The following is a 27,225-nucleotide window of genomic DNA, read 5'->3' as shown; positions in this document are numbered from 1 at the left end:
GTTCAAGTCATCAGACCCTACTGAACAAGTTAGCAGGCTAATGAACAAACCTACACGTGCAATTATTGGGCTACTGTAAGTTTCTTTGAAACATGTGGAGAGAGTAGGAAATAGAGATAAATAAATGTTGTTTTTTTCAATTTTCAGGAAAAAATGAAAAAAAAACCTCATAACTATATTATCGAAATTATAGGCCAATGCGCTTCACTTTAGTTTCTAGCAAATTCTGTGGATGTAGTTTATACATATGCTATCATGCAATACATGTTACCATTTTATCATGTTATTAAGAATAGTCTCATATCTAGTTTTCCTGCATTGAGTTGTTCTTCCTTTTGCCAAACTACCCTTCACTAAGTTGTCAAATGATTGTTATTGTTAAGACACAGGATCCAACCATATCCCACCCTGATTCAGAAACCTGCCTGGAGACCAAAATGCCACTTTCTCCTTATATTTAAAGGTCTCTATACTTGCAGATTCAGTCTACCTTAGCAGACTTATTTCACATTGTTTTTCTTCATGTAAGCTATATTCCAACCAGACCAAACTACAAAGATGTCCGGAATGTGAATTCACTCATGTGATGCCCCATGGCTTGGCATGTACTTCCCAATCACATCTGCCTTTCAGAATCTACCTTCCTCCAAGGTTCTGCTAACATAACATAATCTCCATTAAACCTTCTCCACATTATTGTGAATTAAATTAATATATTTTATATCTTGCTCCATCCCCAACAGAATGAAATATTCTTGAAGGGCAAGACTCCTTTCTTTTATTGTCATTATAACTCCAACATTTGGCACAGTACGTTCAACAGAGTTGTTGCTGTCATTCTGTCACTTTAATAGTGTCCAAATCTTTCTAACCCTAAATGGAGTTTTCTTTGCAAAAATATTGGAGTGATTTGCCATTTACTTCTCCAGTTCATTTTATAGATGAGGAAACTGAGGTAAACAGGGTAACGTGACTTGCAAAGGGTCAGACAACTAAGCTAGTTAGATGCCTGAGAATGGTTTTCAATTCATGTCTTACTAACCCCAGATTTGGTGGCATATCATAGCTGTGTGCCACATAGCTGCACCTTTTCCACATAGTAGGTGTTTATATTATTTTTATTTATTTAATCATTTATATATATAATTATTTAATTTAATATTTAATATATATTATTTTTAATTTTTAATTTGAATAGCTTCCTTATTCCATTCCTTTCTGCCTTCTGTAGGATCTTGTTCTTAGAAGTCATCTCATTTCACATTTCTATCCATCTTCAGCATCTTCTATAAACTGTCCCTGTTCCCAAACTTACCAATATGCTCAGGCCTCATTATTTGTGTTTAAAAACCTTTGCCTCATTTATGCCATCTAATTATTATTCCATTATTTTCCTATTCTTTACTACTTAAGTGCTCTAAAAAGTTTTTTGCCCATTACCTTTAATCCCTTCCTTCTCTCTTAGCTCTTTGTAATAAAGATTTAACTTCCATTATTCTACTTTTCTAAGAACACATTAACCAGTGACCTCAGAATCATCAATTCTAGTAGCTTCTGTTTAGTCCTTGTCTTTCATATCTCTCTCACTGTTATTTACTTACTTCTGCGAGATATTCTTTCCTCCCTCGGCTTCAGAAGCACCACTCTCTTTGCAGTCTTATTATCTAACTATTGTTTCTTTCCTTACTTCCCTGTTTCCGCAAGTTTATATCAGTTCCTTAATACTATTAGGCTTTAAGGATCTCCATTTAGTCTTATTTTTTCCTTTACATTTTTTCCCTGCACAATATAATTTGACACTCCTATCTTTTACTCCTACTTTCATATAGATGACTCAAGATCTTCATTTCCATTTCTGAACCCTCTTCTCAACTTGATCATTGCAATTCCAGCCACCTTCATGGAAGAGTATTTCCATCTCCCTGGGTGTCTTTTTAATTCCTTATATTCATACTATTCGTATGTTCAACATATCTAAGAACAAGCTAATTATCTTTTTTCTAAGAACCTGCTCCATTCTCTGACATTCTTAGATATGACATCACCATTAATTACCTAGTTTCTGATATTCATAACTTTGAACTTATCTTTGACTCTTCTTCAATCAATCAAAAATAATTTGTTCAGTGCCTACTAAATACCAACCAATGTTAAATATTAATGATACAACAGCAAAAATCCTTATATTCTAACAGAGAAGATGAAATGCCCATATGTAAGTATATATAGAATATATACACAATGAATAAATAAGAAATAATCAAATAACAATAAACAAGGAGGTTTGATGAGGAAGGATTTGAGGCAAGTCAGGAGAGGCTTTATGTATAAGTTAGCATTTGAGATAAATTATGAAGAAGGAAAGGAAAGAGGAATTTTTAAGAAGCATAGTTTGGGAAAAAGTGAATTCTAAAGAAGGATGATAATATCTATTTATGTGTAAAAACCTCTAGTCCAGTATGGCTGGACAAGCCAGTTAATGTAAGCAATATGTTGAAATACTAGAAAGGGAGGAAGGATATAAGGGGAGAAGTTTAAATGCTTAAGAGAAGAAAAGAGTTGTTATTTGATTTTAGAGGTCATAGTGAGCCACTGGAGTTTATTGAATAGGAAGGGGAGGTGGTGTCAAACCTCTGATATTGCTGTGAAATTGATATATTATGATGATATCATTAGAGGAGGGGTGAGGGGCAAACAAATAAAAAATTAACTGCATGTAGCTCTTCCCCATAAAACAGAAATTTACAGTCTATGGAATATAACTACCTTCATGAACATGGCATTAGGGATAAATCAATGACAAAAATTATAGACATTTTAAAGAACAACTTATGTTCAAATATATGTTTGTGTGATTTTCCCACAATAAAGACAATATAATAATAAATAAAGGGAAAATGCAATTGACATTGAATGTTTTCACAATAATTGTTTAATATAGACAAATATAATAATTATATGTTAACTCTTGCTGTAAGTTCTACAATTTTCATGAGTCAATTAATGCTTATAATGTAGTGGAGCAGTATGAAGATAGAGCATGAAGCAAGAAGTCAGGGAATTTTGAGTTGAAATCTTACCTCAGACACTTCTTAGTTGTGTGACCCTAACCACTTTTGTTTGCCTCACTTTCCTCAACTCTTAAATGGGGATAATAATAGCACCTAATTTATACGGTTATTATGAGTATCAAATGAGACATTTGTAAAGTAATCAGCACAATTCCTGGCCCATAGGAATTGGTTATTATATTATTATAAAATGGATATTTCCTTTTTCCCAGGAGGCATATCATCATACTACTTAGTACATTTGAACATGGAGAATATAAAATAGAATTTAAATAAATTTTTTTGGAAATTAAAATGTTATAGTGTTTACTAGATTTTTGTACATTATGAATTTTGACTGTGCAACATAATAAATTGATAAAAGGAAAATTCATAAAATACTAAATTCTCAATGTATTTCAAAAACCTGTATATTTCTCTAATTTCCTTTATAATTTATTCTACCTTTTTTTATCGAAGTAATTTTTTTTTAACCTATGAGTCTAACCATGTTACTTCTCCACAAAGCCAATGGCTCACCATTAGATCAGGACCAATTATGGTTAATCATTGCCTTGATAAGATATCCCAAGTTTTTCAGAATTATTTGTTTTCATGAAAATTATGTTATAGAATAAATTGTTCTCATAGTTTTATTTATTCTGCATTGGTTTTTATAAGTCTTCCACAATATTTTAAATTTTCTCTTCCTTTCTTATAGTATAATAATGGACAATTCTATTCCAATAGCGTGTTAGCTCTATGAAGGCAAGAAATGCTTCATTTTTTGTCTTTGTTTCCCTGGTACCAGAACAGTGCCTGGCATGTAGCTGATCAATATTTAATAAATTAATATTAATTCATTTGTTGGTTAAATTTATAATGAGCAATATTATATGTTTGTTCTTACTCAATCTAAGCAAGAAAGGGTAATGAACTTGCCTTTTGATAATATATTGAAATTAGCATTTGGACTTGAACATTTTCTGATAACTTGGGTATGAATAAATCAACATTTATCTTTTTTCATCATAACAAGCAATACACATTTTCCATAATTTGTGGTTTGAACAATGTAGACATTAAACAAATACTTACTTCATTATACTACATTTCTATTTAAATTATTCCTTCTTTTTTTCCCCACAGATATTTATGCACATGTCCTCCTGGGTACAATGGATCCTTCTGTGAGTTGGAAATAATCAAATGTCAAAGTTTACTTTGCCTAAATGGTGGGAGTTGTAAAAACCACCTTGGAGACTACTATTGTCTTTGTGCTCCTGGATTTACAGGTATTGTCCTCCCTTGGAATGTTAATCATTTGATTTTTTGTGTTCAGGGCACATGGTGGGGCACATATATAGAGGACACTTGTGACCAGTTTAGTATTAGAATTTTAGTTTACAACAGATTCTATTGTTTTCTGCCTCGTAAAAATGTAAGAAATGGCCAATGCTTTTTGTTCTATGTCAGCTTGAATGGGAAATTCTTGAATTGCACACACAATTCTGGTCCCCTTCAACGAAGTTACACAGAAACAAAAAGAAGTCTTCTTCTATGTGCAAGATGCATAGATAATTCAAATATTATTTCTTATTATCCAGATGGCAATTACAGATAGGTTGTATCAAGAGAACGCCCTTAACTCCATAAAGATGACTCAATTGCCTGAACATACTTTCTCTAATACATCAAAACATTTTCTCTGTACCTGTACTTTAGAAATGGTGGAAGAATATATGACAGAAGGAGAAAGAATATTATTTTGCTAGCAATCAGATAGGTGGTAATTTACTAGACACAAAGAGAAAAATAATCATCATAAATATGGAAAGGGTTCAAAGAATTTGAATTTATTTCAGCTTAAGGAAAGCAGAGCTACATGAAAATAAGTTTTCTCATTCACTTTTCCAATATTGTTCATGGTGATTTGAGAGGTCAGGATTTGTCCTCAAATAAGCGAATTTAAATATTGTGTTTAATTCTAATTTGCCCACAAATAAATGATTGTACTCATAATCAAATTAATCTGTGCATATTCTAAGTACTTTTCTGATTAAAAAAATAATCTGGTGTCAAATACTTTGTAGATAAGTGGCAGAATGATTAAACCCGCAATATTTGAGTAAGTTTCAATGACCATTTCAAACAACCTGAAAAGAGAAGGAGAAAGTCTGAAAGTGTCCAATAGAATGATTTATAAAACTGTAGAACAATTTAATACACTTCACTTGGATTCTATTACATAACTTGAATATATCTAAAATATATGCACAAACCTTTTATGTATTATGTATACATGTTTATATACCCACAATTCTTAATGTAAAGGAAAATGAGATTTTTTAAAGTATCATCCTATGATTTGATAGTAATTAGTATCTGTTAACAAATAAATACCTTACAAGGTTTCTATAAATATAATCATTAAGGGATGAATTTTAATTAATTAATAAAGAACACATTTCCTATATCTCAACAGAGTAATTTTTTACTATCTTTATCTTGTGCTTCTCAGATTCTGAAAGCTTAATCCTTATATGTTTATTTTCATGTGTTTGAATGAAAAATAAGTTTGAATTTTAAGCATTAATTTTTATAATATTGATGCTATTCGTTTTTTGTTATCGGTTCAGTCATAACAATTTCATAGTGATTCTGCCTGGATGCATTCTTTAAGTTTATTATAGATGTTTAGTATTAGAATTTTAGTTTACAATCATGAATACTAGGAAAAAGAAAAAGGCATAATAGGGAATAATCTGTATAAACAGTGAAAGGAATAGCTAAAAGATTTTTACAAAGACAAAAAGTCAAATAACCTTGAAAGAGAACATGACATAATGACTCAGAAGGAACACCAGATTATATTGAACTATTGACGAGATTTCTTGTGCTGTTTCCTTTCACAAGGAATTTCTTAACAAAGTTTACCTCCCACAAAATAACTGAACAGTCTTATTAGGAAAGGGGCTCACTCTTTATTCTACATCAGCTGAACAGAATAAAACTTATTCCTCTCGTTCTTGGACTGAAATGTATAGTGATTTAGATTTTTATATGAATTTTAATTCCTTTCTCCCTTTTTGTTCTTCTTTCTCTGATATAATGATGATTATTCTATTGAAGTCTTTTTGAAACCTAATACTTGTATCTGAGGTGATTCATCTTTAATTTCGTTTGGCATTCCTTTCATGTTTCCATCCAATTCATTAACCCAAATGTCCAGCAAAAGAGTTCTGATGCACTTGGCTGCTAAAGAGCTTACTACATTGATTGATCAAATATTTCTCACATGTCTAAAGTGTGCTAAACTAGGAATTGTAATGGGCATGTTGTAAAATACAAAGTTTTGCCACTAACACAGCTGTGTATTATTGAGGTCATAGTCAGAAGGTCATTGGAGACCAAGTGCTAAAAGCAGATTAAAAACACAAGGAGGAATGTCAGTTCACTGAATATAATACATTGAAATAAATTAAATTAGCATCATTAGGTTTCAGTATTGCCTTATGTTTTATGGTTTTTATGTCCCTGACTTTGGTCATGGATTGCTTCTATTGATATGAGGAAGAATTTTGATAGAAGGTTTTGTGTAGGAGGAAGATTAGAGGCAAAGAAGGAAAGTAGATGATGTAGCAAGGGAGATGAGAAGGGGAGAACAGAGACTGATTTAAGGGAGGGAAAACTTGGGAAGATTTGAGCTGAATTGGGAAGAGTCCTGAAGCTGGTTGCCTGAAGCAGGAAGAAGAGGCTTCAGTCAGGTAACCCAAAAGAGGATAAAGGAACTTCAAGGAAAAGAAAGTTCATAAAACAGGGGAAAAGAAGTAAAGAGAGTGAGGATTCCAAAACTGAGGAATGCCAGAAGCAATTCTAGATCCTATTTTCTGCAGAGAAATAAATACCAAGAAGGATATATGCATGAGGATCTCATTTTTGCCAAATATGGAGAACAGGGGTAATCTTGCAGTGAGCTACATTGGGTATATGATGTTAATTTGTATTGTTCATTCCTGTCGGACTCTTCATGACCTCACTCCAGGACTCCTCTATTTCTTGAGCCATCTGTCTTGACTGTTTGTTTGTTAGCGATGCTCAATATGCTACTTTTCTACCTCCTAAAAGACACTGAAGGGTTTGACTAAAATTTATGTCCCCTTATGGAAAATTTGGGGACAGAAATTACATAATAAAATAGGAGCGCTTCAACAGGAAAAGAGAAGAAAAAGGATTTGAAAAGACAGAGAGAAATCCTGTTCCATAAGCGAACTAGGAGATAGAAATGTGTGGAAGAAACAGTGAAATATCTGAGTTAATAAAGGGATATGAAACTCTTTCCATTAGAGTAGAAGTAGATCTATATTCTCTGAGGAAAAATTCTGATATTTCTCATATGCTGGCAGGTAAGAAATTAATATACTAAGAGTCACAGTAGTAAAAAATAGTGGTTGGCAATTCTCAGATGAAAGGTACTGTTTGTTCACAACTTTAGCAATAGAGGAGTTTATAGTCTTCCTGGAATATATTTGCTGAATGTGGCAGAAGACCTAGAAAGACACTCTAAAAAATAATGGCTACTCACATTTGATAATTCAAGTGTGCATGTATAAAACCAATATTGAGTAGTTCTGAATATATGTACTCTATCATATATTTTGGAGTCTGGGAATTCTATTCCATCTTAATTCCTCCTTTAAAAAATCCCTTTGAGACGGTAGACTTGGATTTCTACAAATTACATTTTCCATATGACATGCCCTCTTGGTAGCTTTTTAAATAGCACTAATATATGAATTATTTTGGGAAGTATCATCTCTATTTTTTATGTCTTTTAAGAGTTCTTTGTGACCATATCTATACGTCTTGGATATGCTTTTGTAGACTGGCTCACAGATACTATTGTATTTCTGTAGTTTTTCAATATGGTTGTGAGTTTTTCCATTGGCATATACTAATGCTTTTTAAATTTTGAGATTTATTTGCCTGACACTTTACTGAGGCTATTATCTCAATTTCTTTACTGAATATTTAAGACTTTCCAAGTAATGCATTTTGTTATCAACAAAAAGGATAGTTTAGCATTCTCTTTCAAAATGTTTATGACTTTAATTTTTCTATTTCTGTTTGAATTTTTAATAGTTCTTGGTTATGAGATATCATCATAAAGCTTTGAGCTGAAAGAGTTCTATGATCATTATGTTCAGTTTCAACATTTTTTAATAGATGAAGAAATTGGAGGCCAGGGGAAAAAATTGTGATTTTTCCAAAGCCATATATGTAGTTAATTTCCAAGATAGAATTTGAAGCCAGATTTTTTTAATCTATCTGATATACTTTTGAGTTCAAAAAATGTAATAGTATAATTTAGAGGGAAAAGCCCTACCTAGGAGTTGAAGATTGAAAGTATAATCTCAGTTATTTTACCTTATGCAAATCTCTACTTCTCAGGATATGTTTATTCATCCCTAAAATGAGAGGATTGATCTAGGTGAATTCTATGGTTTCAGCTCCAAATGCTATGAAGTCTTCTATTGTGGTGTCAGTGAGAATATAACACAAATGAAAGGATGTTGAAGTGACATGTTTCATATCAAGATATGGAGGAACCTTCTAATAATTAAAATTGTCCAGCAGTGGACCTCATTCCCCTCACTGAACATGTTCAGCACAGTCTGAAAAGCCATTAATAAAAAAATATATACATATATATGTATATATGTATATATATATGTATATATATTTAACTGGTCTTTAAATGCAAAGACTGAGACAATCATTAAATTCTCCACATTATTTCCAAGTAGTGTTCATTAAGCATTAATGGAGAAGTGTGAATAACTAATAATTGACATTTCTATAGAGATTTATAATGAATTAACTGAATATGTAACCTCTTTAGATTCCTATAACAAATGTGTAAGATATGTATTTTTATCATTACTACTTTTCAGATAAGGAAGCTAAGCCTCACAGGTGAAATGACTTGATGAAATCTGTTACACTGTTTGTAAGAGATGAATTAATCATTTGAATAATTTTCCCATAGTTCGGTCAAAAGATATATTGCCTCCTGTCTTGGAAGTAACTGGGTGATACAGTGGATAGAATATTAGAACTGCAATGAGAAAGATTTCAGTTTAAATGTAGCCTCAGACACGTAGATGCTATATGACCTTGGAAGAGTCACTTAACCTCTATCTACCTCACTTCATTATCTGTAAAAGGAGGATATTACTCCCTACTTCCCAGGATCATTGTGAAGATCAAATGAGCTTATATTTATAAAGTGCCTTGTAAACTTAAAATGTTCTATAAATGCTATCCCTTCTGACTCCCAAACCTAATGTTCTTTCCAATTTACTTAAGCTCATTTAAAACACCTTTAGTAAATATTGTCACTCTAGATCATATATTTGGGCAGTAAATCAGTCCTGGCTGTTTCACATCCTTAAGTCTTCTGTCCCTGGTGAGTTCATAATCTCTTTTGAGGCAGGGAACATGACCCTTAGGATTTTTCTTTCTCTAAAAGTATTCAGTCCAGAATTATGCATGTAGCAAGGGCTCAGTAAATGAGAAGGGGATGGAATTAATTATAGGGAACATTACTTTCACCTGTGAGAGGAAGTTCAATGCTATCACTAATGATTACACTCTCTATGACCTTGAGCAAATCCCTGAATCTCTAAGGGCATTTATGTCCTCATTTGTAAAATGAAAGGTTTAGAGAAGATGGCTTAGAAATCTCTTCCACCTCTAGAGTTAGAATCACATTTCCATTCTTCTTGGGCTTTTACAACATATTCAGAACCACAGGGGTATTAGGTAAATTTGAATACCTACTAAGAATAACAAAATGCAGGTGACTTAGCCATCCTAAGTAGACAAACTGAAGTAGATGGGAAAGAAATAACTTCTAAGAGAGATATAACAAAGAAAGGTCAATAGTTATAAATGTATGCTTATGTTCCACTAGGGGAAAAGATGAAGATTTAAGCAAAACACTCTATTACTGATCTTTTGTTTCCTTAAGTGAATATTTCGGTACTTGAAGAATTCTTCTGGCTGTAGTTTGTATTATTTTTACAAATATACAAATTCAGTTGTGATGTCGTGTTACATTTGTGATGCATTTCTGAATTGTTGTACACTAAGGGAAAACTTATAAACTTGATTCTTTCTTCTAGATGGCTTTTCTAATCGTACCTGGCGGTAAATATAAATCACCCATCCTTTAATGTTTTTTTTTCTTCTTTTGTTCTGACAGAGTATTAATCTTTCTAAATTCCCACTTTTCACATTGCTCTTGCCAGTTCAAAAATCTTCAATGTCTCCTTCATTGCCTATTCCAAAAAATCCAACTCCTTAGCAGAGCTGCATTTTATCTTTAGTTTCTTACTTCTTATTGTTCCCTAAAGTACTTCTGACTACAATTGAGTTATTTTCATCTCTGTCATTGATTCTAATTTTCTCTTTCTGTTGTAAATATCTATTCTAACCTTTAAAGGGCTAGCACTAGTCATTTTTAGTCATGAAATCTTCCCTGATCATTCTAGCTAATAGTTTTCCTCATTTCCTCTAATTCTTGTAACTTTTCTTTTGGTTGTATTATTTATTTGATAGATAGTGAAGGAACAATAGATAGAAGGCCTTTATTCTAGAGTAAAGAAAAATGTTAATTCTAATATGGCTGCTGAAACATTCTAGCTTTGCCATCATGAGCTAGCCAGTTATAGATGAGTTGCCAACCTGCATCTTTGAAAAGAGCTTCCAGAGAAGTCCCCTACATCAATGAAATTAGGCATGTAAGAATAAATTCTAATGCATTTGTTTAAGCCAGATCAAAATCTTTTGAGGACAGAGACTTTAACTAAAAAGAATAGCTTATACTAATGGGAGAAACTTTAGAAGTCAAAGGTATAATCATGAGTTTAGTAGTACAAAGACCCTCAGATGTGAAAGTCTAGTCATCTAATGTCTCAGGGCCAAACAAGCCCATACCTTATATCCATGAGCCTGGAGAGCCAAGAATAATTTCTACATTTTTAATTATAATTTATTTTATTTTAAAATGTAAAAATAAAAAAAAAAACATTCTTAATTCAAATGCTGTTCAGAAATGGGCAGAGGGCTGAATTTGACCTACCTCTTACGTTCCAGTCCAACAAGGAAATATACACTGAAAGGCTAAATGTGATTCCAAAGACAGAAGTCTCAACAGTGATAGAGCCCAAACTATAACACACCTCATGACTATGCGTTAATCATTTCTTTCTGTTTCCTTTAGGCCTATAATAGTGCAAAGAATGTGCTTTGTGTTAGGTGTAACACTGTCAAATTTTAGTTTCCTTCAGTTATATTCTCCTTTGTCTCAGCACCTAAAAATGATCTTATAATACCTCTGCTGAGATAATTTCAATTTTACTGAGCACTTTTAAGTTGACAATACTTTTCTTTGTATTTTAAAATTTTCTGTTTCTTTCAACAACCCACTGAGCCTGTTTTTTTCATTCAGAAAGCATTAAATTATCATGCTACATTGTTATTTACACAATTACTTTCATTAATTTCTTAGGAAACTAAATTTTTACTTTAGCAGGATTGAGTCTGTGGCAAGCTAAAGGAAATATAGATTATTATTTTAATCCTTAAAAATATGAAACTTTTGTGTATAAATAAGAATATATATACATATATATGTATTTGTATATGTGTGTATATATATATATAATTATATATATATATATACATGCTGTGGCATATGTATATATGCTGTGGTTGTTCGCACAAATTAGGAATCCAATATTCTAGTCAGGAGGAATTCCATTTGATTTAATTTTAATGAGTGAAATATTACCACATAAATCTAGAAATGACCTAAAATCCCAAATTCAGACCTTTGGTATTCATCATTAGCCTATAATAAATCTTTCAAAAATGAAATCAATGGAAAATTAAGCCAAGTGACCTTATCATTAGGTGTTTTTCATGCAACACATAAAGTACTCTTAAAGCAGTTAATTTTTTTTAAACTTACAAAATAAGATAATGAAAAAATGTTCTGGCTATTAAATGCTCATCAATTATAAGAAAACTGTAGGTCATGATCCACTTATGCTTTGTTCTCTAGNATATATATATTAAACTCACTTTCTATCTTAGAATTGATTGTTAAATATCAGTTCCATTATAGAAGTGTGGTAAGGACTAAGCAATTGTGGTTAAGTGATTTGCCCAGGATCACACAGCTAGGGCACGCCTGAGACCAGATTAGAACTCAGGACCTCCCAACTCCAGGCTTGGCTCTCTATCCACGAAGCCACTTTGCTGCCCCTCATTCATCTACTATTGCTTTTAGCCAAACTGGCTTGCCGCTATTTACTGACTTTGGTACTCCACCTGCTTCCTTAGTGTTTTAGCCCTATTGCCACCCCCTTTTGCTTTTTTAAATGTCTAAATGCCATCAAACTTACATGTTTGTCACATTCAAAGGAAATCTGTTCTGAATCCCCAAGTTACTAATGTTCTGTCAAAAATAACTTTGTATTAATTTTGTATATATTTAGTATTTGTGTACATGCTCCTTTCCCTCCAAATATATGATCTTTAAAATCATGGACTTTCATTTTTGTCTCTGTGTTTCCAGAATGATATTTGGAAATGTCCTTAGAATGTTATTTGGCATAAATCTTATTAAATGATTAGGTAGATGATATGCCTACTAATTGACCTGAAATCAGTGCCTCTCTCCCCACAACTTTTCATCCTCAACACAGAAGAAAATGTCTCACCATTCTTATTCCCTCACTTGAGTCATTTTGTTAGTCTAACAAATGGATTCTACTTCATCTCTCCCAGAGGTTTAAAAAAAGTTATTTCTTAAGGAAATTTTGACACAAAATTAAAGGAAGAGACAGACAAATCCTTTGCACTCAACACAAACCATTTTTGATTCACTGTTGTATAGCATTTGTCTGTCTTATATTTCTGACATTCAAAGACTACATGCCTTATTGAACCAAACTCCTACTACTTAGTAAACCCCACTGTGGTGGACCTCATAATTAACAGTAGTCATAGCAATTTCTGTCATCCCACTTGTCCTGCTCACACAAATGGAAATCTATTAGGCTTTTAGTTTTGACTGTTGCATCTTTAGTCATGTGATCAATGATTGGGCTTTGTACCCCAAACCAACATTGATATTATGAACCTAAATGGAGCCTTTCCATGCTTCTCTCCTATGTTTTAAAAGTATTACCTTTAAACATATTCAAATACTTGAATCAAGAAAAAGCAGAGAGGGAAAGGAAAGTCTCATACCTTTCTTGTCCTCTTGGATTCATTAGGTATATTACTTTTACTACTATTAAAGCTATAAAGTCTTTGATCAGAAATCCTATTAAGGAATTAGATGTCTAGACAAGATCATTGAGAGTGGAATCTGGGTATTGTAATATCATTTTTGCCATGCAAAATGGAGAGCAGGATGAATGACACTCAGCAGTTTAGAATTTGTAACCAACCTAGATTGCCATGAGCCAGCAGGGAGAAGCAGTTACTGGCAGAACTATAAAAAAGAAAAATTTGAAGAAGAAACTCTCTAAATTCTGAGAAGGGGACTTGGGGAGGTTGTTTGGGATTTGGGTAGGCCAAACCAAATCAACTTAGGTTTCCTACATTCTGTTCTAATTTCTACCACACCTTCAACTTCTGTGTAAAGCTGTGCTATACATTCAATCAACTGAACATCAAGGAAGAAATAACATCAATACTCAAAATAATCTGGTTCAGGCCAAGGTTCCTGGCCTATCCAGGTTGCTACAGAGAGGACAAACCTCTCCAAATGACAGTCAAATCTGATTACCTTTAATTGACAACACCTGATCATCAGTAGTTTTAGTCAAGCTTTCCTGACACCTCTTTCCTTCAACCCTCTTCCCTTTCTCTAAGTTTGTTATTATTAAATGCTAAAACTTATTTAGGTGGATGTCATCATTGCCCTAAGGATCATTTATTATATCCTTGGGTATCTGAGGGAAAGGGATTGGTCAGACTAAAGTTAAATAGCAGTCAATAGTGTTATCCATCAACTTTGAAGCAAGGATAAGCAATCAAAGAAGCTGTGTGATTTAACCCAGCAGTTTCTTATCTGGTCACTTATTCCTGGGACACTGTTGTGTTGGAGCTGGGTGTTTAGTTTAGTTCCAAATATTACTGTGGGGTCTTGGTGTTCACTATCACAACTTGGTGTTCACCTAGGCATTCTCACTCTCACTCAGCTCAGGTCTCCACACAATCAGAGGACCTTGAACCATCTCTTTATCAGCTAACAATATCAACATAACAGTTTTTGGAGAAGCCCAAAAGAACTGAATCCTATTTTGTGTTGAGAAAATAATAGAAATGGCTTTGGCTAGGCTATCCTTTATAATTACAAGTTTTAGTTTGCTCATTTATACAATCTAGCAAAGTGCATATCACCTTTGGTTTGAAGTAGTACCCAACTACTATCTCAAGCTCTTATTAATCTATGACTCCTACAAATGGCCAGTTGTCAGTTTGGCTGACTTTATATCTTTCTTGTCAACAATGAGTGCAATTGTTATCTCACTATTCCAAGGACTAAGGGTACTAAAAAAGTTTATTGACCATGTTTGTGGTACTAGGCAAAATACTAATGAAGACCTACTGAATGCTTTAAAAGAATAAATCAAGCAAATAATATAAATTAATAAGAAAATAAGGGAAGGGCAGACTCTAGACATTCACACCATCATGCAACTAGAGATAATAGAGAAAGCACAGGCAGAGACCATCACTAAGTCCAACAACCTTACCAACTCCACCAGTTACATTACTACAGATAACAAAGCTGAGGAAAAACCACTTAAACCCTCCACAATCTCTCTTTTCCCCATAGTGGACCAAGCGCATTTACAATCTCAGGGAGGAATTGTACACATGAAAGCATATAAAGCTTTCATGGCACAAGACCTAGAAGTCCCAAGTCCTAGGTTCCCAAAATATTTTCTCTCCCCCTATAAGTCGGTCAAGGAACTAAAAAGGACTTTTGTCCTTTATAACCCAAGCTTCCAGTACATTGAATTTTTGTTAGATGAGTTCTATACACCATCTGAGAAGGCAAAGTTTTTAGAAACTAGGCTAATGAAAATCTGATATCATGACCCACAGTCCACCATGATTTGGAGGTTTCTTCACATGGTAACATGCGATACTTGTTGCAGTGTAGAACTGACCTTCTTGAAGCTTTAAAAATACATGCAAAGAGACCAAATGCATGGAATAAGTAAGAAGCTCAAGCAGACTGAAGACAAACATTCCAGTCTATACCTGGACCAGCTTATTGAGGGTGTGGAGAATTTACTCGGGTTTTATAGAGACCAAACTTCTGAATCCCTACAATATATCAGGAGGGAGGCAATTTATCAAAGGAAGCACTATTCCTATCCAGAATTACTTTAGGAAAAATTGTCCACAATGGGAGACTCTGTCTATTGAAAAACTTAGGCAACATGCTAGCTACAGACATGATGCCTGTAACAAAGAACAAAGGGCAGCTAGGGAATCAGAGACAGAGAAGGACAAACTCATCTATGATCAGAAAAGGCAGCTTAAGAAGGCAAAGAGAGTCAAAGAAAGGAGGAAATAAAAAATCTGCCTTTGTAAGCCAGCAGAAGCCAGAGCCAAACCAGACAACCAAATTATTTTACAAATACAAGAATAAACTCATATAATTCAAATCAGAAGTGCTACCTATGTGGGGCTATTGGGCATATAATCCTATTCTGTAAATACAAGAAACAAACTTTAACAAGCCATACAATGACAGCAAGGACAACCCAAAAAGGACATTTTACAACTCTAAATGGGGAAGCAAATCTAGCCATCAGGAAAAAAGCAATGATCATGACAAATGCTGTGATCATAAGTATAAGAAATATTCCTAAACTCCATCCTTGAATGACATGGAATCTTATTTGAAGTTAGAGAACCTACCCAAATCCCAACCAACCTCCTGAAGTCCTTTCTCAGAATTGAGAGAGCTTCTTGTTCAAATTTTTCCCTTTTATAGTTCTGCCAGTAATTGCTTCTCCTTGCTGGCTCATGGCAATCTAGGTTGGTTCCAAATTCTAAACTGCTGAGTGTCACTCATTCTGTTCTCCATTTTGCATAGCAAAAATGATATTACAGTATAAAATAATGGTTCTTAGAGCACATATGGAGAAACCAATGTGGTCCATAATAATGTCAATCAGGTGGAAAGTAACATCTCTGAGGAGTACACTGGGAAAATGTATTAACTCTCCCAGCCTCAGTTTCCTCATCTGTAAAATGGGGATGATAATATCTATTAGGGTTTCTTTATTTCTTTTTTTTTTGAGGATTGAATGGAACTAAAGTACTTTGGACAACTTAGCGTTTCCTCCCTTGCACTTTTCCTTCTCATTCTCCTCATAAAATTATGGTCACTGAACTTTGCCAGATAGATTGACTTAATAGTATTTATATAGGTAAGACATTTATTGAGGTAAGAGCAGGTATTTAGTTTATTTGTTTGAATATTTATTTGAAAATGAATGATGAAACAAATGTGGGAAAAACTATTCAGCTTTTACCCTATCCAAAACTTTGGTATAAAAATATTTAAAAAGTGGTCTTGGACATCAAAGAATTTACCATCCATAATATGAGACATAGATGAATAAGGGAAGAGTATTTTGGTCTGGGAACTCATAGAGAAGATAAACAGAATAATAAAGCAGTTTTAATTGTCATGCCCTTCCTGGAAGGGTTCTTTTATTAAAGTCTTCAGAACAAGAAGTGGGAGAGCAATAGGTCTAAAGAAGATCTGTTTGAAAAAGTCTGATCAAGTCTGGGACTGGCTAAATAAGAAAAATCTTAATAGCCATACTGGCCCTCCAAGTAGTTAGGAAGTTTTATGTTAACAAAATCATTCATTAAAAGAAAACATTATGTTATATAATGCCCTTTAATAAAGACCACCCCTTTTATAAAAGACCATGATGTGAAGAATGATATGTTTGAGGCATCTTTACAATTTGTTGGATATGAAGGGTTATAGGAGAATGGGAAGTTGAGATTGACTTTGAAGCTGCATGCCAGATTTATTAGAAGGATGATGTTGACCTGTATAGAAATAGAGAAGGCAGGAATTTTGCTATTGTTTGGTTGTATCTGAGTCTTTGTGACCCCATATGGGTTGTTTGTTTGTTTTTTGGCAAAGATAGTGGAATGGTTTGCCAGCTATTTTTCCAGTGAATTAAACAGAAGTTAAGTAACTTTCCCAGGGTCACATAACTTGTTAAGTGCCTGAGGCCAGATTGGTCCTAGATAGTCTTGACACTAAGCCCAAGGTTCTATACACTAAACAATTTAACTGCCTCAAGATAGGAATTAGGAAGTGTATTAACCAACTAGTAGTTACTCCACTAAGGAGTCAAAAGTAATTCTAAGATTTATGAATTTTAACTTCTCAGTCCCAAAATATAGATCTGAAGAATAATATGATGAATAACAGTGACATATCACCTTTCAAAACAGATGTGCTTTTATTGGGCTAGAGTAATTTTTTTTAATTTTTATTTTGAATATTTCCCCTAGTTACATATTTCATGTTCTTTCCCTCTCCCCCAAACCTCCCTAACCCCCCTTTGCTGACGCACAATTCCACTGGGTTTTACATGTATTATTGATCAAGACCTAATTCCATATTATTGATAGTCGGACTAGAGTTATCGTTTAGTCTCTACATCCCCAATAATATCCCCATCAGGGGCTGAAGTAAATTAGTGAGATAAATTATAGGAATTTCCATATTATTTTGAACCTTTGGATGATTTCACTTTTACTTTTTACAGCAATTACTGTGACAATTATATGCAAATATATCAATAATTGAATGGGATTGAGATGGAAAAGTACCAAAACTCTCGGATATTTTAGTCAGAATTTTCTTACAGGTTGATACAATTTTAATGAAGTTTTTTCTGATGTTTTGTGATCTATGTTCTCTCCTTCCAATCTCATCCTCTAATTAAAAAAAGACACATACTGCTTACACTAGGGAAAAATTCATAAACGAAATAAAGTGAAGAATGGCATACTTCAATCTGCATCCAGTCTCTGTCAGTTCCTTGTTTGGTGGTAGATACCTCTCCTCACCATGATTCCCTTGAAATTGTCCTGCACCTTGCATTGCTGATAATAGATAAGTCATTTGCTATTAATCATTGTATATTATTACTATTATTTATATATTTTATAACATTTATCTTCCATCTTGGAATCAAGACTGGGTATTGGTTCCAAGGCAGAAGAGTGGTAAGGGCTAAGCAATAGGGATTAAGTGACTTGCCAAGGGTCACACAGCTAGGAAGTATCTGAAGTCAGATTTTTTGATCCTCTTACATCCTTTCTCATGGCACAAAAATATTCCATTACAATTATATATCACAACTTGTTCTGCCATTCCCCAGTTGATGGATATCCCTTTAGTACTCCCCTTCTTTGTCATGGCCAAAAGACCCACTATAATTGTTGTTGTACAAGTAGGTTCTTTTCTCCTATCTTTTATCACTTTGAGCAGAACTTGTTTTTTAAAAAAGATTTTAAATCTTTTAAACATTAAAGAAAAGAGATAGGATGGTAAAGTATTCATAGCAACCAAGGCTGACCTTGAAGCCAGGATCACATGGGTTTAAGACCTGTTTCTGGCGTTTCTTTACTTTTTGACCCTCTGCGAGCCAATTACTCTCATCTCTAAGACTACAAAATGCAAAGAAAGAGCAGAACTGTACTCTTAAGCTTTTTCTTAACCAGGAATTCCTCACGTGAATGAAATTGCACATCTGAGCAAAGGAAAATAAAATATACTAAGACCTTAAATTCTTCAAGTTATCTCAAGATTCTGGCATATGATAAGTACTATTAAAATGCTTATCTTCTTCAATACTACTAAGGAATTGGGACTCTGATAGTTCACCTTTCACAGGGTCATACAGCTGGTATAGGACCCAAATTCAGGACTTCTTGACTTCACTCTATTTACTACTATATCTAGTTGCTTTGAATAATGTTCTTTACTTTGAAATAATAGTTGCAATGCTCATATAAAGATTTTAGAATAAATGGCATGCTGAATGTTTATCTGAATTGAGCATATAAGGGGAAAATAATTGTGTCAGTGGGTCACATATTCTGGTTGGATTTTGTTTGATTTATTTTAGAAATTTTCCATTGATTCATTTTGGAAAATTTGTATATTTAAATTAAATATTTAAATGTGGTCACCACAAAATAGCTAAATGGCCCACAAGTTTTGCTTTGGTTTTTAGAAATGAAATTAAAATTAATGATGCTTTAAGTGAACTCTTCACAGAAATAGTCGAATGAAAGTTCATTGTGTGACAAATGTTAATTGGTGAGGAAAGACTAGGAAATTTAGACAAATCATCACAGTCCATTTATCTTAATAGTTCTTCTTTTTTAATTAGAGGTTAATTTTGTGTGGTTTGCTAACATGGCTTGGAAATTTTGACATTCCAACCAACCTAAGCTGTTGTGGTCATTGTCATTTTGCTCCATTGCTTGATTTCATGTTGGACACATCAAATACTTCCTATATGTCTAAGATTGAGTGAAAAATTGGGGAATTTTAAGACTATGGCCTTTCAATATGTTCCTTTTTCTGCTTAAAAGGCACAATTTTTCATGTGAAGTAATAGGAGACTGACTAAAACCAAAGGGCCAGGCAGGATCAGCAAGATCTGGGGGAAATTAGGATAGTCTTGAGAATAACTCATCTTTTCCTTTAAAAAGAAAAGAAAATCAATACACATTAGAGATCAAAAAAGCAACCAAATCCTTCTTTTTTGTGAGCTTTTATATATATTTTTGAGAGTAACACAACTCTTCCAGGCATCTAGGTTCTCAAGCTCAGAGTCATCTTCAACTCCTTTTTATCCCCTAACTTTTCATATCCAATGAATGACCAGTTTTGTCAGTTCATAACATTTCTTGCATCTCCCTCCTTTTCTCTTCTCTCACAGTTACCACGTTAGTTCAGACCTTCATCATCTCTCTCCCAGTCTATTGTGGTTGCCATCTGATTGGTTTCCCTGACTCCATTATTCCACCTTTCCAATCTAGCCTTAGTACAGCTGCTATTGTGATATTCGTAATCAAAATACAGTTTATAAACAAACAAAATAATTTCTAATGGCTTTCTATAGTCTCCAGGGAAAAATGCAATTTTTTGTCTATTTGGCATTTAAAGCCATTCACAATGGGATTCCAGCCTGTCAGGTCTTATTACATATTATTCCCTTTCACAAAATCTAAGGCCCAGGCAAAATGACTTATATATTCCTCACATATGGCATATTAATTCCTAACAATGTCCCTGTGCCTGGAACATATCATCTGACCTCTGAATCCTTGAATCCTAAGAGTTAAAGTTTAGTTCAAATGCCACTTTTTCTTAAATTCAACCTTTCTTGATCTTTCCCTAGATGCTAGTATTTAATTTCACATATAATTATAGTTAGCATTTAACACTTTTTTTTGCTTTCAATTTGCTTTACAAATATTATGTCACTTTATCCTGATGACAACTCTAGGAAATAGGTCCAATTATCTCTATATTACAGATTTGAAAATGAGATAATAGAGAACAGAAGTAACTTACCCAGAATCAAACAATTAGAAAATGTCATCAGCTAAATTTGAACTCAGACCTTCCTAACTGTAAGTTCAAGGTTTTATCCTCTGTACCACCTAGTTGGCTTTTATATTTGCTTGCATTTTTTACTTTTGATTTTGACATTTGGTTTTGAATTTACTTCTATCTGTGTCATAAACCCAACAAAAGTAAGCTCTTGGAAGAAAGTTGTTTTCTTTTTTGCTTTGTTCATTTTTGCACTCTCAGCCTTTAGTAGGGTGCTGGCTTATATAGTTGGCACATAATGAAGTGGTATTGACCAATTACAAGAAGGGAGAATAAATATCTGTCATTTAATTGATGTTGCAAATGAGTTTGTCTCTTATGTTTCTAAATAACTTATCGGCTTTTATTTTGATTGCTTTTGATTATCTGTTTATACTCAAATAGGTGAATGAACTTTAATTGCCTTCTGGGCATCTATCTTTAAATATTTATTGTTATTCTACAGACCTTTTTTATGAAAAATATAATCACTACCCTGAATCCTCTTAAAGCCTGGAATTATCATGCAAAATATCTTTTGGTGTATTTTTAATCAACATAAATCAATATTAGAAAGCTATATCAGACAGATGGAATTAAAGAAAGGAATATTTATGCTCAGCATCATGAAAATATTCCTAACTCTCAGCACTATGGGGATATTTAACATTCCTTCTATAGAAGAAGGAAAAATTCTATGACTTTAAATATTTAAGAGGTACTGAATAAATAATATGCCATGAGGGAGGAAGTCCTGTATTGTACACTAATAGCACAAGTAACTATTGAATCATTTTTTTTTCTGTCCCAACTTTCCAAATTTCTATAGCCCAAATCTGGAAGGTAAACTGTTTATGCCTCCTTTATCACTTGGAGAAGCCATTTATAAAATGATCCTTTCAAAGAGTCCAACACTGCTATGTGACCACCTTACATCTAAAGAATCACATATTCATAGGACACAGTTGAATAGATTTTATGATCTCTCTAGGCTAATGTCATGTATTTTCATGAGCATTCCAAGATTGGAAAAATAGTATGGTAGCTGTGCAACTAGAATAATAATATAATGTTGAGAAAGAAATAAAATACTAACCACCTTTGAGTCTTCTGCTAAAGTAGCTGAAAGGATGGGCATGAAGGAGGAGCTATTAGAGCATCTGTGGAAAAGAACTTGGAATTTAAGCTGCTCCACTAAGAGCCTTTGTCCTGTTAAATCACACCATGTTCAATGACACTTACCTCACATAGAGCTCTAGGCTCTTAGGCAAGCTAAACTACTTAACACTGCTGTAGGGCTACTTCATTCATCATTCAGGACCTAAGTTAGAATGTCTTCCTCTCTACTGCAACTGATATACTTTACTCCTTTAGATGAGCTTAAATGTATACTCTCCAGGAAACCTTAAATGCTTGACTTCACCCAGCTCTCTCACTGGCTATACTTATAGAGATTTGAATTGAATTGAATAATTTACAGAGAAGCAGCATTGCATTGTGGACTGAGAACTGGCATCAGAGTGAAAAAATCATGGGTTCAAATATTAATTCTGACACATTCTGCCTCTGTGACAGTGTCAGAGACTTCTCTTAGTGTCCAATCTACTCTATAAGATGTTTCAAACTTGTGGTTAAGGGGTCCATTAACTTTAATGTGAAAAATATCTTTATTTTCACCAAAAAATGGTTTCCTTTGTAATCCCACTTATATTGGTTCTTTTTGAAAATTTTGAAAATAGTATTTTGAAAAGGATTTCACAGGCTTTATCAAATTCCATTAAGAGTCCCTTCAAATAGAAATTATTAAAATTTCTCTTCTTTGATGAAGATGAAGATATTATTCTGCATTGATAAGGATAACTCATAAAGAAGTTATATATGACTTGGTTTTAATGCAAAAATGTTTTAATATTGCTGCATGGTTAACATTAATAAGAAATTTTAGCTATTGTGAACCTGTATAATCATCATTCACTGAGTTTTCTCTTTGGAAATTAACTATATTTTTGTTATCTTTAAATTTTAAAAATAAAAGAAACCCAATATATTGAATAGAGTGACAACCTTGGAGTCAGGAAGATGAGAAATCAGTTTGGTACAGACCTCAATCTGAAATTAAAGGACCTGGATTGTCATTATTCCTGAAATGCTAATTATATAGGTGACTTTTGCCAAATTAACATTACTGGACATGCATACTATTGTCCTATAAGAAACGATGAATAAGATGATCACACATGGAGGAATGGAAGGATGCATGAGAACATGGATTTCAAAATGTCAGAAATGAATATTCAAAATTGTGTTAACATGTAATCTAGAAAAAAATAACAATAAATTGTTATTATAAAGAGTGGAGCGCTTGGAATATATTACAGAAGTAAAGGAATTAGGACTATAGCAATAATAACCTATCCAGAAAAATTAATTATGATCATTTGGGGGGAAAGTTGGATATTAAATGAAATAGAGCCTCTCCTGTCATTCCTGATGAAAAGTTGAAAGCTGATTAGAAAATCTGACATGCCAAGAGAAGAATGAAAGGAATCATAAAGTAGTCAATAAACTTAACCTGTTCATATTCCTATTTGAAAAGAAGATCCATGTAAGTGATAAAAACATTTTCATTATTAGGACAATTAGAAACCTCCAAGTTCTTTATGATAGAGTTTTTATATTTCTGACATTCACTCATCAAATTCTTTGTAAGGTATCTTAAGTCTATAATATTCCTAATAGGGTATAGGTATGGGTCAATTATTTTGACATATTGTCCTCCCCAAAAATGTAGGCATAAAAGAGATGCATTGGGAAAAGGAAGAAAGTAGAGGTAGAATGCGTCCAATTTTCTAACATTAGAGAGGCTCAGAAGGATGTGCTTTAATACTGGAAAAGGGGAGGGTGGGCAATGTTTGAGTAGCATTCTAATTGCAATTGAAGGAAATTATGTATGTAGGTTAATGGGTGATAAAAGGAATGGAAGTTTAGGTTAGAAGCAAAACAGTCTTAAGAAAGAAAAGGATAAAAGGAGAGAAAAAGAAACAAAAAAATGTGTTGGAGGGAAAAACAATTAGTAATCAAAACTGTGAATTTGAATGGAATGGCTTCACCCATAAAACAAAAGCAGAATGCATTAGAATAAAGAATTCAACCATAAAGTGTATACAAGAGACAAACTTGAACCAGACACACATAAAGTTAAAATAAAGAGCTATAACAGAATCAATTAAACATTAAATGGAGTTAGGAAAAAAAGCACAAGTAACATTCAGGACCTCAGACAGTTGAAAAGTAGAAATGAACCTAATTAAAACTGATAAGGAAAATTACATTTCTCTAAAGGAACCATAGACAATGATATATCAACAATTTTACAACACTTTTTTCCAATAAAGGCCTAATTTATCAACATACATAGAAAACAGTCAAATTTATCAAAATAAGAGCATTAGTCATGACAAGTGGTCAAAGGAGACGAATAGAAAATTTTCAGAAAAGGAAGCCAAAATGAGGGCAACTAGGTAGCTCAGTTGAGTGAGAGCCAGGCCTAGAGACAGGAGGTCCTATGTTCAAATCTGGCCTCAGACACTTCCCAGCTGTGTGATCCTGGGCAAGTCACTTAACCCCCATTGCCTAGCCCTTACCACTCTTCTGCCTTGGAATCAATACAATATTTTGATTCCAAGATAGAAGGTAAGGGTTTAAAGGAAAAAAAGAAAAGAAAAGAAAAGGAAACCAAAGCTTTCTATAATCACAAAAATAAATGCTTTAAGTAATTGTTGATTAGATAAAGTTAAATTAAAACAACTTAGAGGTACCAGCTCACACCTATAAAAATTCTTGGTATAGAAGAGAACTCATCAAGCTATTCTATTCCTTGATTTCTTTTTAAATTGACTAATTAATTTAGAATATTTTTCCATAGTTACATGATTCATGTTCTTTCCCTCCCCTCTTTCTTTCTTCCTCCCAAGAGCTGACAAGCAATTCCGTTGGATTACACATGTATCATTGTTCAAAACCTATTTACATATTATTAGTATTTGCAAGAGTGATCATTTTAAAGCCAAAATCCCCAATCATGTGTACCCATCAAAGCATGTGATTGATTGTATATTTTTCTTTTGCGTTTATACTCCCACAGTTCTTTCTCTGGATGTGGATAGCTCTCTTTCTCCCAGGTCCCTCTGGATTGTGCTGGAACACTGCATTGCTGCTAGTAAAGTCCATTACATTTGATTGCGCCACGATGTTTCATTTTCTGTGTAAAATGTTCTCCTGGTTCTTCTCATTTCACTCTGCATCAGTTTCTGGGGTCTTTCCAGGTCATCATTCCTTTCAACACAGTAGTATTAAATCACTATAATATACCACAATTTGTTCAGTCATTCCCCAATCAAGGGGCATCCCCACATTTTCCAATTTTTTGCTGCCACAAAGAGTGTGGCTATAAATATTTTTGTTTGAGTCTTTTTTTTCTTATTATCTCTTTGTGGTACAAACCCAGCAGTGGTATGGCTGGATCATCCCCTCCAAAATTTATTATTTTCCTTTACTGTCATATTGACCAATCTGCTAAATGTGAGGTGGTACCTCAGAGTTGTTTTGATCTGCATTTCTCTAATTATGAGAGATTTACAACAATTTTTTCATGTGCTTATTGATAGTTTTGATTTCTTTGTCTGAAAACTTTCTATTCATGTCCCTTGACCATTTGTCAATCGGGGAATGACTTTTTTTTGTACAATTGACTTAGGTCCTTATACATTTGAGAGATTAGACCTTTGTCAGAGGTTTTTTGTTTTGTTTTTTTTAACATTTATTAATATTTATTTTTAACATGGTTACATGATTCATGCTCCTCCTTTCCCCTTTGCCCCCCGCACTCCCCCCACCCATGACCAATGCACATTTCCACTAGTTTTCTCATGTGTCCTTGATCAAGACCAATTTCCAAATTGTTGGTAGTTGCATTGGTGTGGTAGTTTCGAGTCCACACCCTCAATCATGTCTACCCCAACCCATGCGTTTAAGCAGTTGTTTTTCTTATATGTTTCCTCTCCTGCAGTCCTTCCTCTGAATGTGGGTAGCATTCTTTACCATAAATCCCTCAGAATTGTCCTGGGTCATTGCATTGTTGCTGGTACAGAGGTCCATTACATTCAATTTTACCACAGTATATCAGTCTCTATGTACAGAGTTCTTCTGGCTCTGCTCCTTTTGCTCTGTATCAGTTCCCGGAGGTCTCTCCAGTTCGCCTGGAACTCCTCCAGTTTATTATTCCTTTTAGCACAATAGTATTCCATCACCCACATATACCACAGTTTGTTCAGCCATTCCCCAATTGAAGGACATACCCTCCTTTTCCAATTTGTTGCCACAACAAAAAGCACCGCTATAAATATTTTCGTACAAGTCTGCTTATCCATGATCTCTTTGGGGTACAAACCCAACAATGGTATGGCTGGATCAAAGGGCAGGCATTCCTTTATAGCCCTTTGAGCATGATTCCAAATTGCCAGCCAGAATGGCTAGATCAGTTCACAACTCCACCAGCAATGCATTAATGTCCCAATTTTGCCACATCCCCTCCAGCATTCATTACTCTCCCCTTCTTTCATTTTAGCCAATCTGCTAGGTGTGAGATGATACCTCAGAGTTGTTTTGATTTGCATTTCTCTAATTATTAGAGATTTAGAGCACTTTCTCATGTGCTTATTGATACTTTTCATTTCTTTACCAGAAAATTGTCTATTCATGTCTCTTGCCCATTTTTCAATTGGGGAATGGCTTGATTTTTTATACAATTGCTTTAAACCCTTGTATATTTGAGTAATTAGACCCCTGTCAGAGTTTTTCGTCTTAAAGGTTTTTTCCCAATTTGTTGTTTCCCTTCTGATTTTGACTACATTGTTTTTGTTTGTACAAAAACTTTTTAGTTTAATATAATCAAAACCATTTAATTTACATTTTGCAATTTTCTCTAACTCTTGCTTGGTTTTAAAGTCTTTCCTTTCCCACAGATCTGCCAAGTAAACTATTCTGTGTTCACTTAACTTGTTTATAGTTTCCCTCTTTATATTCAAGTCATTCACCCATTCTGAATTTATCTTGGTGTAGGGTGTGAGATGTTGATCTAAACCTAATCTCTCCCATATTGTTTTCCAAATTTCCCAGCAGTTTTTGTCAAATAGTGGATTCATGTCCCAAAAGTTGGGCTCTTTGGGTTTGTCATACACTGTCTTGCTAATGTCATTTACCCCAAGTCTATTCCATTGATTCTCTTCTCTGTCTCTTAGCCAGTACCATATTGTTTTGATGACTGCTGCTTTATAGTATAGTTTAATATCTGGTACTGCTAGGCCCCCTTCCTTCACATTTTTTTTTCATTATTTCCCTTGATATTCTTGATCTTTTGTTATTCCA

The sequence above is a fragment of the Gracilinanus agilis genome, chromosome 4 (assembly GCF_016433145.1).
Source record: "Gracilinanus agilis isolate LMUSP501 chromosome 4, AgileGrace, whole genome shotgun sequence".
Taxonomy (NCBI): Eukaryota; Metazoa; Chordata; class Mammalia; order Didelphimorphia; family Didelphidae; genus Gracilinanus; species Gracilinanus agilis.
The sequence above is the reverse complement of the archived record's forward strand: the minus strand, read 5'-3'. Positions refer to the sequence as shown.